Here is a 15186-nt window from a genome sequence, read left to right as displayed (position 1 = left end):
GAATTATAATATGCAAGGGATGGAGAAAACGATTCCCGAGCTCGCGATGCTTAAGGCCGCGAAGGTAGAATTCAAAAAGGAGCATCAAGTGTTGATGGTTAGAAAGACCACTAGTTTGAAGAAAGGCAAGGGAAACTTCAAGAAGAATGGCAAGACAGTTTCCACTCCCGTGAAGAAACTCAAGGCTGGAACCAAACCTGAGACTGGGTGCTTCTACTGCAAGGGGAATGGTCACTGGAAGCGAAACTGCCCCAAGTACTTAGCAGATAAGAAGGCTGGCAACGTCAACAAAGGTGTATTTGATATACATGTTATTGATGTGTACCTTACTAGTGCTCGTAGTAGTGCCTGGGTATTTGATACTGGTTCAATTGCTAATATTTGCAACTCTAAACAGGGGCTATGGAATAAACAAAGACTGGCTAAGGACGAGGTGACGATGCGCGTCGGAAATGGTTCCAAGGTTGATGTGATCACCATCGGCACACTACCTCTACATCTACCTTCGAGATTAGTTTTAAACCTAAATAATAATTATTTGGTGCCTGCATTGAGCATGAACATTATATCTGTATCTTGTTTATTGCGAGACGGTTATTAATCTAAGTCAGAGAATAATGGTTGTTCTATTCATATGAGTAATATCTTTTATGGTCATGCACCCCTTGTGAATGGTTTATTCTTGTTAAATCTTGATCGTAGTGATACACATATTCATAATATTGATGCTGAAAGATGCAAAGTTAATAATGATAGTATCACATATTTGTGGCACTGCCGCTTAGGTCATATTAGTGTAAAGTGCATGAATAAACTCCATGCCGATGGACTTTTGGAATATATTGATTATGAATCATTTGAGACATGTGAACCATGCCTCATGGGCAAGATGACTAAAACTCCGTTCTCCGGAACAATGGAGCGAGCTAGTGACTTATTGGAAATAATACATACCGCTATATGCAGTCCGATGAGTGTTGAAGCACGCGGTGGATATCGTTATTTTCTTACCTTCACAAATGCTTTGATTATATATGGGTATATTTACTTAATGAAACACAAGTCTAAAACATTTGAAAATTTCAAGGAATTTTAGAGTGAAGTGGAGAACCATTGTAACAAGGAAATAAAGTTTCTATGATCTGATCGTGGAGCTGAATATTTGAGTACGAGTTTGGTATGCATTTAAGACAATGTGGAATTGTTTCACAGCTCACGCCACCTGGAACACCAAAGCATAATGGTGTATCCGAACGTCGTAATCGTACTCTATTGGATATGGTGCATTCTATGATGTCTCTTGCCAATTTGCCACTATCGTTTTGGGGTTATGCATTAGAGACAACCGCATTCACTTTAAATAGGACACCTTCTAAATCCGTCGAGACGACACCGTATGAGTTGTGGTTTGGCAAGAAACCTAAGCTATCATTTCTTAAAGTTTGGGGATACGACACTTATGTCAAGAGGCTTCAGCCTGATAAGCTCGAACCCGAAGCGGAGAAGTGCTTCTTCATAGGATACCCTAAAGAGACCATTGGGTATACCTTCTACCACAGATTTGAGGGCAAGATCTTTGTTACCAAGAATGGGTCCTTTCTAGAGAAGGAGTTTCTCTCGAAAGATGTGAGTGGGAGGAAAGTAGAACTTGATGTGGTAATTGTACCTTCTTTCAATTTGGAAGGTAGGACATCACAGAGAGCAGTTCTCGTGATGCCTACACCAACCAAAGAGGAAGCTAATGATGATGATCATGAAACTTCGGATCAAGTTACTACTAAAATTCGTAGGTCGACCAGGGTAGGTTCCGCACCAGAGTGGTATGGTAGTCTAGTCCTGAAAATCATGTTGTTAGACAATAGAGAACCTATGAACTATGTAGAAGCTATGATGAGCCCGGATTCTGACAAATGGCTTCAGGCCATGAAATCCGAGATATGATCCATGTATGAGAACAAAGTATGGACTTTGGTTGACTTGTCCGATGATCGACAAGTCACTGAGAATAAATGGATCTTTAAGAAGAAGACAGACGGTGATGGTAATGTCACCGTCTATAAAACTCGACTTGTCGCAAAGGGTTTTCGACAAGTTCAAGGTGTTGACTACGATGAGACTTTCTCACCCATAGCAATGCTTAAGTCTGTTAGAATTATGTTAGCTAGTGCCACATTTTATGATTATGAGATCTGGCAAATGGACATCAAAGCAACATTCCTTAACGGGTTTCTTAAGGAAGAGTTGTATACGATGCAATCAGAAGGTCTTGTCGATCCTAAGGATGCTAACAAAGTATGCAAGCTCCAACGATCCATCTATGGACTGGTGCAAGCATCTCAGAGTTGGAATATTCGCTTTGATGAGGTGATCAAAGCTTTTGGTTTTATACAAACTTACGGAGACACTTGTATTTACAAGAAAGTGAGTGGGAGCGATGTAGCATTTCTAATATTATATGTGGGTAACATATTGTTGATTGGAAATGATATAGAATTTCTAGAAAGCATAGAAGGATATTTGAACAAGAGTTTTTCATTGAAAGACCTCGGTGAGCTACTTGCATATTGGGCATCAAAATCTATAGAGATAGATCAAGATGCTTAATAGGACTTTCACAAAGCACATACCTTGATAAAGTTTTGAAGAAGTTCAAAATGGATCAGTCAAAGAAAGGGTTCTTGCCTGTATTGCAAGGTGTGAAGTTGAGTAAGACTCAAAGCCCGACCATGACATAAGAACGAGAAAGGATGAAAGTCATTCCCCATGCCTTAGCCATAGGATCTATAATATATGCCATGCCGTGTACCAAACCTGATGTGTGCCTTTCCGTAAGTCTCCATGGAGGTAACAAAGTGATCTAGGAGTAGATCACTAGACAACGGTGAAGAACATCCTGAAGTTCCTGAAAAGGACTAAGGACATGTTTCTCGTTTACGGAGGTGACGAAGAGCTTGTTGTAAAGGGTAACGTCGATGCTAGCTTTGACACAGATCTGGATGACTCTAAGTCTCAAACCAGATACGTATTTATATTGAATGGTGAAGCGGTCAGTTGGTGCAGTTCTAAGCGGAGTGTTGTGGAGGGATCTACATGTGAAGCGGAGTATATACCTGCTTCGGAAGTAGTGCAAGAAGGAGTCTGGATGAAGGAGTTCATATCTGATCTGGGTGTAATAACTAGTGCATCGGATCCAATGACTATCTTTTGTGACAACACTGGAGCTATTGCTGTTGGGTAACGTAGTAATTACAAAGAAATTCCTACGCAGACACAAGATTATGGTGATGCATAGCAACGATAGGGAAGAGTGTTGTCCACGTACCCTCTGATACGTCTCCAACGTATCAATAATTTTTGATTGCTCCATGCTATATTATCTACTGTTTTGGACATTATTGGGCTTTATTATCCACTTTTATATTATTTTTGGGACTAACCTATTAACCGGAGGCCCAACCCAGAATTGTAGTTTTTTTTGTGCCTATTTTAGGGTTTCAAAGAAAAGGAATATCAAACGGAGTCCAAACGGAATGAAACCTTCGGGAACGTGATTTTCTCACCGAACATGATCCAGGAGACTTGGATCCTACGTCAAGAAACAAAGGAGGAGGCCACGAGGTAGGGGGGCGCGCCTACCCCCCCAGGCGCGCCCTCCACCCTTGTGGGCCCCTGTTGCTCCACCGATGTACTCCTTCCTCCTATATATACCTACGTACCCCCAAACGATCAGATACGGAGCCAAAAACCTAATTCCACCGTCGCAACTTTCTGTATCCACGAGATCCCATCGTGGGGCCTGTTCCGGAGCTCCGCCGGAGGGGGTATCCCTCACGGAGGGCTTCTACATCAACACCATAGCCTCTCCGATGAAGCGTGAGTAGTTTACCTCAGACCTTCGGGTCCATAGTTATTAGCTAGATGGCTTCTTCTCTCTTTTTGGATCTCAATACAATGTTCTCCCCCTCTCTTATGGAGATCTATTCGATGTAATCTTCTTTTTGCGATGTGTTTGTTGAGACCGATGAGTTGTGGGTTTATGATCAAGTTTATCTATGAACAATATTTGAATCTTCTCTGAATTCTTTTATGTATGATTGGTTATCTTTGCAAGTCTCTTAGAATTATCAGTTTGGTTTGGCCTACTAGGTTGATCTTTCTTGCAATGGAAGAAGTGCTTAGCTTTGGGTTCAATCTTGCGGTGTCCTTTCCCAGTGATAGTAGGGGCAGCAAGGCACGTATTGTATTGTTTCCATCGAGGATTACAAGATGGGGTTTTATCATATTGCATGAATTTATCCCTCTACATCATGTCATCTTGCTTAAGGTGTTACTCTGTTTTCATGAAGACTTCGATGCCAAGGATCCAAAAATGGCATCTTACCGCAACGCCGTCCTAAAAATGTCAGCTCGGTTCGAGGGGCTTGAATTTCACCATATAGCCCGGGAAAATAATCAGGCGGCAGATGTCCTGGCACGCATCGGCGCAAAATGCGATGTAGTCCCCCCAACATCTTCTTGGAGAGGCTGTTCAAGCCATCCGTAGTATGGGAAGGGGAGCCGAACAATAACAGCCTGGACCCAACCGCACTGCCCGACACCGAGCATTCTGACACAATCGGAGGCTCTGCCAATGAAATAACACCCTCAGCCCATGTAATAATGGCCCTCATCGCCCCGTGGACAGAACCATTCCTCTCCTACCTTACTAGGCAGGAACTCCCCGAGGACCAAAATGAGGCACGCTGCATAGTGCGGCGATCCAAAGCCTACAGAGTCCACGAGGGAGAGCTTTATAAGAAAAGCACTACCGGAGTCCTTCAAAGGTGCATCTCCGAAGGGGAGGGGCGGAACCTCCTGGCTGAAATTCATGCTGGACTCGGCGGTCATCACGCTGCAGCCCGGTCCCTTGTAAGCAAGGCCTTCCGTACGGGCTTTTATTGGCCGACGGCCTGGGCAGACGCTCAGGACTTAGTCGAACGATGCACCGATTGCCAGCTCTTTGCAAACCAAAGCCATATGCCACCCACCGCCCTCCAAACTATCCCCATTACTTGGCCCTTCGTGGTCTGGGGGCATGACATGGTCGGACCCCTTAAAGGCGGAACCCACAAGCAAAAATACTTACTAGTCATGGTGGATAAGTTCACCAAATGGATAGAAGCCAAGCCTATTAAGACGGCCGAATCCGGACCGGTGATAGACTTTATATCCGGGGTTGTACACCGTTACGGCGTCCCCCACAACATCATCACTGATAACGGCACGAACTTCACGGCCGACGAGGTAAAACTCTGGTGCAAAACCATGGGCATCAAGCTCGATTATGCTTCCGTCTATCACCCACAAACTAACGGCCAGGTCGAACATGCAAATGGTCTTATCATGAGCGGCATCAAACCCAGATTAGTGCGGCCCCTCAAGGAATCTAACACGCACTGGGTAGAGGAGCTCGACTTCGTACTCTGGGGGCTGCGGACCACGCCGAATCGCACCACCGGGTACACACCATTCTTTATGGTGTACGGCGCAGAGGCAGTTTTGCCTTGCGACATAATTCATGACTCACCTCGAGTGCGCATGTACAAAGAAAGAGAAGCCGAGCTCGATCGGCAGGGCAGCTTGGACGCATTGGAGGAGGAGCGTGATGTGGCAAAAGCCCGTTCCGCATTCTATCAACAGCAGGCTTGAAGATACCAAAGCAGAGAAGTACGGGCCAAAAATTACAACGTTGGCGAATTAGTTCTACGACTACCGGAAAAGAAAAAGGACAAACTCAAGCCCAAGTGGGAAGGTCCCTTCATAATTGACCAAGTCCTGACTGGTGGAGCGTACCGCCTGCGGGATGCATCGGATAACCGACTCGAGCCAAACCCATGGAACGCAGCCCGTCTCCGAAGATTCTATGCCTAGCGCCGGACTCTGTGTTCGTCTCCTTCCTCTGTCCATTTTTTATATTTTCTGTCTTACATTTCTCTTCTTCTCTCCCTCTCTCTCTCTCTCTCTCTCTCTCTCTCTCTTATAGCCTCTAAAGGCTCATAAAGTGACGCGCTATCTGCGCTCATTAAACCTGGGGCTTCTTTAAACAGAAGCTTATTCATGCGGGCTTCATGCCCAACACATGTGTCACACTTCCGCATGTACCTTTTATTCACCATTATATGCATCGATATGACTTAAGTTCTGGCCAAGCTGGGTTGCCTGGCTCTTGTGCTTACCCCTACGTTCCCGATTGTTTGGCTAGGTGGTAAAGGGAGCACCTCTGCGATTGTTACTGCCGGGTCAGCCGGATGTGTACCTCAGACTGGGTGAAGCCGAAAGCTAGCGTTCTTAAGGGAATATTCGGTCGGTGAACTAAAGATGATCTTTTTTTATCTATACGCCCCCAGATGTTTTTCCTACGTTTCTTTTCGCAGCATGGACATGCACCTTAGGGCATGCCTCCCAGGGAAAGGAACCCCTAACGGAACTATTCTCCCTGGAAGATGTTTCTTACTAACCATGTAATATAACATACCTAGTTGGGCACTTGTCTGTTCACGCCCTAATGACCCCTACGCCTGGTCTCCATGCATTCCCCGGTTCCTATATAACCGCATGGGAATTCGGACACACTCCGGACCGTCAGGTCCCGAGGCTGAAGCGAAAAGGTCGGCCATGACAAATGATCTACAATCCGGCTAGAAGGCATTATAAATGTCAATTAAATTACATAGTCATTTTGACTAGGTGTATTCCTCTTCAATACTATCTAACAGGATGTCTAATTTACAGTCCTGCTGGGAATACTTTGCGGCCAACCCCACTTGGCTGTATACTAAGCTTAAAGGGATCTTCTTCCCATCGGGCCCTATAGGACCGACCTCGGCCATGTGGTTGGGGTCAGCCTTTGCGTACCGCATCTTTACCATGGCCCAGGCCCCCCTAGCGCCTTGACGGCAGGCTGATATCTTCCACAATCGGAAGCGCCACCGTGCTCCCTTTAGCTTCTCCGCAAGCTCTCCAAGACCTTCGGGCATGGAGACGGATGGCCACAGGGCCTGGGCGACGCCTTGCATCACCTGCCGAACTCGATCGAGCAGTTGTGAGAGCTCGGGAAGAAGGTCACCCGTAGAACCGGGCATCTCCTCTGCAGGACGACCTGTTAGCATACCTACAGACATTGCTTTGTTAGTCAACTTCCCCGCCGAACCTTCTTTCAAAAGGTTCGCTCAAGCACTTACTAAATATGCCGCGGCGAAGCCGCTGATTCTCCTTCACGGAGTCTGACAGCTGGGCACGAACATCTTTCAGCTCGACGTCCAGCTTGGTGTTAGCATCTTGGAGATTGTTCTTCTCCCCCATCACCTTTAGCAGCACCCTCTCACCAGCCTTTAGCTGGCGTAGGAGGTGTTGCCTTTCCGGATTCAATCCGGCGCCATCTGTAATTTATTTGTCAGATTCGCACCAAAGCCGTGCTTCGCAAAATACTTATCTTTCGAAGTGTATATTACCAGAGGGGGTCTCCTTAGGCTCCCCTGCCGCGGCTAGTGCGGCCTCAAGTTGGGCTTTGCACTCTTCTAGCTCCTTGGACAGTAGGGAATTCTTTTCCGTAAGAACCTGCATCACAAATGATCCTTAAATCAGTTATTCTAACTGTTTCAAGTCTCGGGGGCTACTGGTATATATATATAATTACCAAAATTTTCTTACCCGTATGTCTTTTACATATTGCTCCGTGGCTCTGGCTAGACCATCTTGAGCGGCACGGAGGTACGCATCTCCCGACTTGAAGGCATCTAATGCCTCTTGGGAGAAACAAGCGTCGCGAAGAATTGTCCGGTGACACCTATGGTTCATGGCACTCTCCACCTCAGAGTTGGTGGCAGACAACCCGTCCACATCCTCCATAGGAGGAGCGTTCGGTGCGCGCCTTGTGTTCGGCCCCGTTTCCGGGCCAGGCTTTGGAGCCTGGCTGGTGGAGGCGCGATTGGCGATCTCTCCGAATATAGTTCGGCGAGGTCTTTTTGTCCTAAAGAGAGCACAAGTGTTAATATGCCTTGAAGGTATAACACCTGGAATAAGAGGGTGCGCCATACCTTTGCGCTGACGCCCCGGTCCGGACTGCACCTCTTTTCTGCCCACAGGGCCCTACGGCCCCTCGTTGGCTTGTCGCCGTAGGTTCGGCCTCCCGTTTCTGGGAGGCCGGAATTAGCCCTGGATAATCAGCCGTAATGGCCACCAGGGCGTTGTCCTTGCTCAATTGATGGAACACTCCATCAATCAGATCCACCGAAAGGTCCGGATCCTCTTGAGAGTCTGGGTCGAGGGACCATTCTGGGTCCTCGGGTTGTGGAGGAGGGCTGTCTATGTCTTTGACGGCCTGGCGCAGTTCCTGCATCGAAATCACTAAGATGGAATATTTAACAACGGGGATATAAAACGGATGGGCAGGATGTGACCACTCACCCAGCTTGGAGGATTGTACATGGAAAATCCACCCTTTGGGTCGACACGGAGAAAATCCTCCTCTTCTCCCTTGTACAAAGCAAACAAGGTCTTTATTAGAGCCGCAGCCGAATCCGGACCCTTACGGCGGTAGCGGGTGGTGTCGTCCTCCCCGTTGAAATCCCACATGGGGTGGCTTCTATACTGTAGCGGCTGCACCCCTTGCATGATGCATGCGGCCATGACCCCGATCATGGTTAGTCCGGAATGAGCTAACAATCTTATTCGGCCCATCAGGTAAATGATGTCCCTGTCACTTTCCCTCTGAGGGCTCCGTGGGCGCCAGCTTAGGCGCTTCTTTAAGGGAGCATTGTTGAATTCAGGGAGGCCGATCCGGACAGGATCCGGCAGCGGGACGCCTTCTATATAGAACCATTCTGAGGGCCAGTCTTCGGACGCCTTCTTTGGGGTTCCGGACAGAGATCCAGTCCCGGCGATGCGCCACACTTCGGCTCCTCCCACTTGATACATTGACCCCTTATTGGAACGGGGCATGAGGCAAAACAACTCCTTCCACAGTCCGAAATGAGCTTCAACACCCAAGAATAGCTCGCAGAGGGCCACAAAGCCCGCGATGTGCAATATTGAGGAAGGCGTGAGATGATGTAGCTGGAGGCCATAGAACTCTAGCAGCCCCCGGAGAAACGGGTGGATTGGAAATACGAGCCCCCTTATTAAGTAAGGGACAAGGCACACCCGCTCTCCTTTGGAGGGATTAGGGGCATTCTCTGCTTGCTCTCCGCCGTTGTCGACGGCAAAACCGGCTCGAACCGGGACCATATAGGCCAGGGGGAGAAATCCCTTGGTCTGGAGCGTCACTAGCTCGCTATGCGGGGTGGAACATCTCTCCCAATATCCAGGCTTAGGGCTGGAAGGGCGAGGGGAGGAGTTGCGACGGCTGGCCATGGTGGAATGGACCTTTGTCGGATGCGCTCTGATGAACACTCGCGGAAGGGAGGAGGTGTGGATTGGATCTAAATCCTCGTCCCCTTAAATAGGGCGGCTCATTTACGCGGCTAGGGGTGTGAATGTAAAAACACTCAGACTTTTCATATTCGTTTGACACGTGGGAAGCGGCCATTATTGGGCGTAGAAGCCAAGGAGCGCAACATCTACAAGAAACCGGACTTTATTCAGACAGGTGCACGGAATTTGGAGGAGAACCCGCCTTGCACTGATGAAGGCAATCTGCGCGCCGGACTCATCGTCATTGAAGCCTGGTTCGGGGGCTACTGAGGGAGTCCTGGATTAGGGGGTGTTCGGATAGCCGAACTATACCTTCAACCGGACTCCTGGACTACGAAGATACAAGATTGAAGACTCCGTCCCGCGTCCGGAAGGGACTTTCCTTGGCGTGGAAGGCAAGCTTGGCGATACGGATATGAAGATCTCCTACCATTGTAACCGACTTTATGTAACCCTAACCCTATCCGGTGTCTATATAAACCGGAGGGTTTTAGTCCGTAGGACAACATACACATCAACAATCATACCATAGGCTAGCTTCTAGGGTTTAGCCTCCTCGATCTCGTGGTAGATCTACTCTTGTACTACCCATATCATCAATATTAATCAAGCAGGACTTAGGGTTTTACCTCCATCGAGAGGGCCCGAACCTGGGTAAAACTTCGTGTCCCTTGTTTCCTGTTACCATCCGGCCTAGACGCATAGTTCGGGACCCCCTACGCGAGATCCGCCGGTTTTGACACCGACACTAGGTGCTACAATCACTTAAATCAAGTGGGAGTTAAACTTCCAGATAAGATAGTGATTGATAGAGTTCTCTAGCCACTATCACTAAGCTACTAGATCTTCGTGATGAACTATGACATGCAAGGGATGGAGTTGATCCCGGAGCTGTTCGCGGTGCTTAAGACCGTAAAAGGTAGAAATTAAGAAGGAGCATCAAGTGTTGATGGTTTAACAAGACCACTGGTTTCAAGAAGGGCAAGGGCTAAAAGGGAAACTTCATGGATGGCAAACCAGTTGCCGCTCCAGTGAAGGAACCCAAGGTCGAACCCAAACCCGAGACTAAGTGCTTCTATTGTAAGGGGAACCGTCACTGGTAGCGGAATTACCCCAAATGCATGGTAGATAAGAAGGTTGGCAACTTCAACAAAGTATATACGTGTTATTAATGTGTACCTCACTAGTACTCCTGGTAGCACCTGGGTATTGGATACCGGTTCAGTTGCTATTATTGGTGACTTGAAGCAAAAGCTATGGACTAAACGGAGACTGGCTAAGGGCGAGGTGAGGATGTGTGTTGGAAGTGTTTCCAAAGTTGATGAGATCACCATCGCACGCTCCATCTGCCTTCGGGATTAGTATTGAACCTAGATAAATGTTATCAGGTGTCTACGTTGAGCATGAATATGATTAGATCATGCTCATTGCAATACGGTTATTCATTTAAGTTAGAGAATAATGGTTATTCTGTTTACATGAATAATACCTTTCATGGTCATGCACCCTATGTGAATGGTTTAGTGAATCTCGGTCGTGGTAATACACATGTTCACGCCAAAAGATGTAGATAGTACCACTTTCTTGTGGCACTGCCGCTTAGGTCATATTGGCGTAAGATGCATGAAGAAACTCCATGTCGATGGATGTTTGGAGTCACTTGATTTTGAATCGCTTGACACATGCGAGCCATGCCTCATGGGCAGGATGACTAAGACCCCGTTTTCAGGTACAATGAAACGGGCAAGTGACTTGTTGGAAATCATACATGCTGATGCATGTGATCCAATGAGAATTGAAGCGTGCGGTGGATATCGCTATTTTCTCATCTTCACTGACGATTTGAGTAGATATAGATATATTTACTTAATGAAGCACAAGCCTGAAACATTTGAAAAGTTCAAGCGGTTTCAGAGTGAAGTTAAGAATCATCATAACAAGAAGATCAAATTCCTACGATCTGATCGATGAGAATTTCTGAGTTATGAGTTTGGCAATCACTTAAGACATTATGGAATTGTTTCACAGTTGAAGCCACCTGGAACACCACAGGGTAATGGTGTGTCTGGACATCGTAATCGAACCTTATGAGATATGGTGCGATCTATGATGTCTCTTACCGATCTACCATTTTCATTTTGAGGATATGCGTTAGAGACAGCTGCATTCACTTTAGATAGGACACCATCTAAGTCCGTTGAGACGACGTCGTATGAATATGGTTTGGCAAGAAACCAAAGTTGTCGTTTCTTAATGTTTGGGGCTGCGGTGCTTAAGGCTTTAGCCGGAGAAGCTCGAACCCAAAAGCGAACAAACACATATTCATAGGATACCCAAAGGTGACGGTTGGGTATACCTTCTATCTCAGATCCGAGGGCAAATTGTTTGTCGCTAAGAACGGGTCCTTTCTCGAGAAGGAGTTTCTCTTGAAAGAATTGAGTGGGAGGAAGATAGAACTTGATGAGGTTGTCGAACCTTTACTTCAACCAGAGAGTGATGCAACACAGAAAGATGTTTTCTGTGGCGCCTACATCTGTTGAATAGGAAGTTAATGATAGTGATCATGAAGCTTCGGATCAAGTTGCTATTGAACCTCGTAGGTCGACAAGGATATGTACTACTCCTGAGTGGTACGGTAATCCTGTCTTAGATATCATGTTGTTAGACAACAATGAACCTACGAGCTATGGAGAAGCAATGGTGGGCCCGTATTCCGATAAATGGTTAGAAGCCATGAAATCTGAGATAGGATCCATGTATCAGAGCAAAGTATGGACTTTGGTGGACTTGCCCGATGATCGGCAAGCCATTGAGATAAATGGATGTTTAAGAAGAAGACGGACGTGGGCGGTAATGTTACCGTCTATGAAGCTCGACTTGTGGGAAAGAGTCTTTTCACAAGTTCAAGGAGTTGATTACGATGAGAATTTCTCATCCGTAGCGATGCTTAAGTCCGTCGGAATAATGTTAGCATTAGCCGGAATATATGCTTTGATGGAGTGATCAAAGCTTTTAGGTTTATACAATGTTTGCTAGAAACTTGTATTTACAAGAAAGTGAGTGGGAGCACTACAACATTTCTGATAAGTATATGTGGATGACATATTGTTGATTCGAAATAATGTAGAATTTCTGGAAAGCATAAACGGTTGTTTGAAGAGTGATTTTCAAAGGAAGACCTGGATAAAGCTGCTTACATATTGGGCATCATGATCTATAGAAATAGATCAATACGCCTGATGATACTTTCAAAGAACGCACACCTTGACATGTTTTTGAAGGAGTTCAAAATAGATCAGTCAAAGAAGGGGTTCTTACCTGAGTTGTAAGGTGTGAAGTTGAGTAAGACTCAAAGCTTGACCACGGCAGAAGAAAGAGGAAGGACGAAGGTCGTCCCCTATGCTTTTGTCATAGGCTCTATACGGTATGTCATGCTGAGTACCGCAGCTGATGTGTGCCTTGCCACATGTCTGGCAAGAGGGTACAAAGGTGATCTAGGAGTGGATCACCAGATAGCAGTCAAAATTATCCTTAGAGGAATAACAAAATGTTTCTCGGTTATGGAGGTGATAAAGAGTTCGACGTAAAGAGTTACGTCGATGCAAGCTTAACACCTATCCGGATAGCTCTGAGTAGAGATACTGGATACATATAATGGAGCAACAATTTGGAATAGCTCCAAGTGGAACGTGGTAGCAGCATCTACGATATGACATAAAGTTTTGCGAGTTACATAGGGATCTGAATATTGCAGACACGTTTACTACAACCTCTCTCACAAGCATAACATGATCAAACCCAGAACTCATTGAGTGTTAATCATATAGTGATGTGAACTAGATTATTGACTCTAGTAAACTCTTTGGATGTTGGTCACATGGCGATGTGACCTGTGAGTGTTAATCACATGGCGATGTGAACTAGATTATTGACTCTAGTGCAAGTGGGAGACTGTTGGAAATATGCCCTAGAGGCAATAATAAATTAGTTATTACTATATTATATTTCATTGTTCATGATAATCGTTTATTATCCATGCTAGAATTGTATTGATAGGAAACTCAGATACATGTGTTGATTCATAGACAACACCATGTCCCTAGTAAGCCTCTAGTTGACTAGCTCGTTGATCAATAGATGGTTAAGGTTTCCTGACCATGGACATTGGATGTCGTTGATAACGGGATCACATCATTAGGAGAATGATGTGATGGACAAGACCCAATCCTAAGCCTAGCACAAGATCGTGTAGTTCGTATGCTAAAGCTTTTCTAATGTCAAGTATCATTTCCTTAGACCATGAGATTGTGCAACTCCTGGATACCGTAGGAGTTCTTTGGGTATGCCAAACGTCACAACGTAACTGCGTGGCTATAAAGGTGCACTACCGGTATCTCCGAAAGTGTCTGTTGGGTTGGCACGAATCGAGACTGGGATTTGTTACTCCGTGTAAACGGAGAGGTATCTCTGGGCCCACTCGGTAGGACATCATCATAATGTGCACAATGTGACCAAGGAGTTGATCACGGGATGATGTGTTATGGAACGAGTAAAGAGAGTTGCCGGTAACGAGATTGAACAAGGTATCGGGATACCGACGATCGAATCTCGGGCAAGTATTGTACCGATAGACAAAGGGAATTGTATACGGGATTGATTGAATACTTGACATCGTGGTTCATCCGATGAGATCATCGTGGAGCATGTGGGAGCCAACATGGGTATCCAGATCCTGCTGTTGGTTATTGACCGGAGAGTTGTCTCGGCCATGTCTGCATGACTCCCGAGCTCGTAGGGTCTACACACTTAAGGTTCGATGACGCTAGGGTTATAGGGAAAGTATGTACACGGTTACCGAATGTTGTTCGGAGTCCCGTATGAGATCCCGGACGTCACGAGGAGTTCCGGAATGGTCCGGAGGTAAAGATTTATATATGGGAAGTCCCGTTTTGGTCACCGGAAAAGTTTCGGGTGCTATCGGTAACGTACCGGGACCATCGGGAGGGTCCCGGGGGTCCACCAGGTGGGGCCACCAGCCCTAGAAGGCTGCGTGGGCCATGTGTGGGAGGGTACCAGCAAGGGAGAGTGGGAGGGGGCAAACCCTAGGTCCAGATGGGCCTTAAGGCCCACCCTAGGTGCGCCCCCTCTCTCCCCCCTTGGCCGCCACCCTAGATGGCTTTTGGGGCTGCCGCCACCCCTAGGGAGGGAACCCTAGATGGGGGTGCAGCCCCTCCCCTTCCCTTATATATACTTGAGGTATTGGGGGCTGCAAGACACACGAGATCATCTCCCTCTTGGCGCAGCCCTACCTCTCTCCCTCCTCGTCTCTCGCAGTGCTTGGCGAAGCCCTGCTGGAGTTCCGCGCTCCTCCACCACTACCACGCCGTCGTGCTGCTGCTGGACGGAGTCTTCCCCAACCTCTCCTTCTCCCCTTGCTGGATAAGGGCGTGGGAGAAGTCACCAGGCTGCATGTGTGTTGAACGCGGAGGCGCCGTTGTTCGACGCTTAGATTGGAATCAACCGCGATCTGAATCGTTGCGAGTACGACTCCTTCATCCGCGTTCTTGCAACGCTTCCGCTTAGCGATCTACTAGGGTATGTAGACGCACTCCCCTTCCCCTCGTTGCTAGATTACTCCATAGATTGATCTTGGTGATGCGTAGAAAATTTTAAATTTCTTCTACGATCCCCAACAATAGTAGTAGATGCAGGCAGGAGTCGGTCTAATTGTCTCGG

Source organism: Triticum urartu, chromosome 7A (genome assembly GCF_056163025.1).
Source record: "Triticum urartu cultivar PI428250 chromosome 7A, HENAU_Tu73, whole genome shotgun sequence".
NCBI classification, from domain to species: Eukaryota; Viridiplantae; Streptophyta; class Magnoliopsida; order Poales; family Poaceae; genus Triticum; species Triticum urartu.
This window is presented reverse-complemented; position numbering follows the sequence as displayed.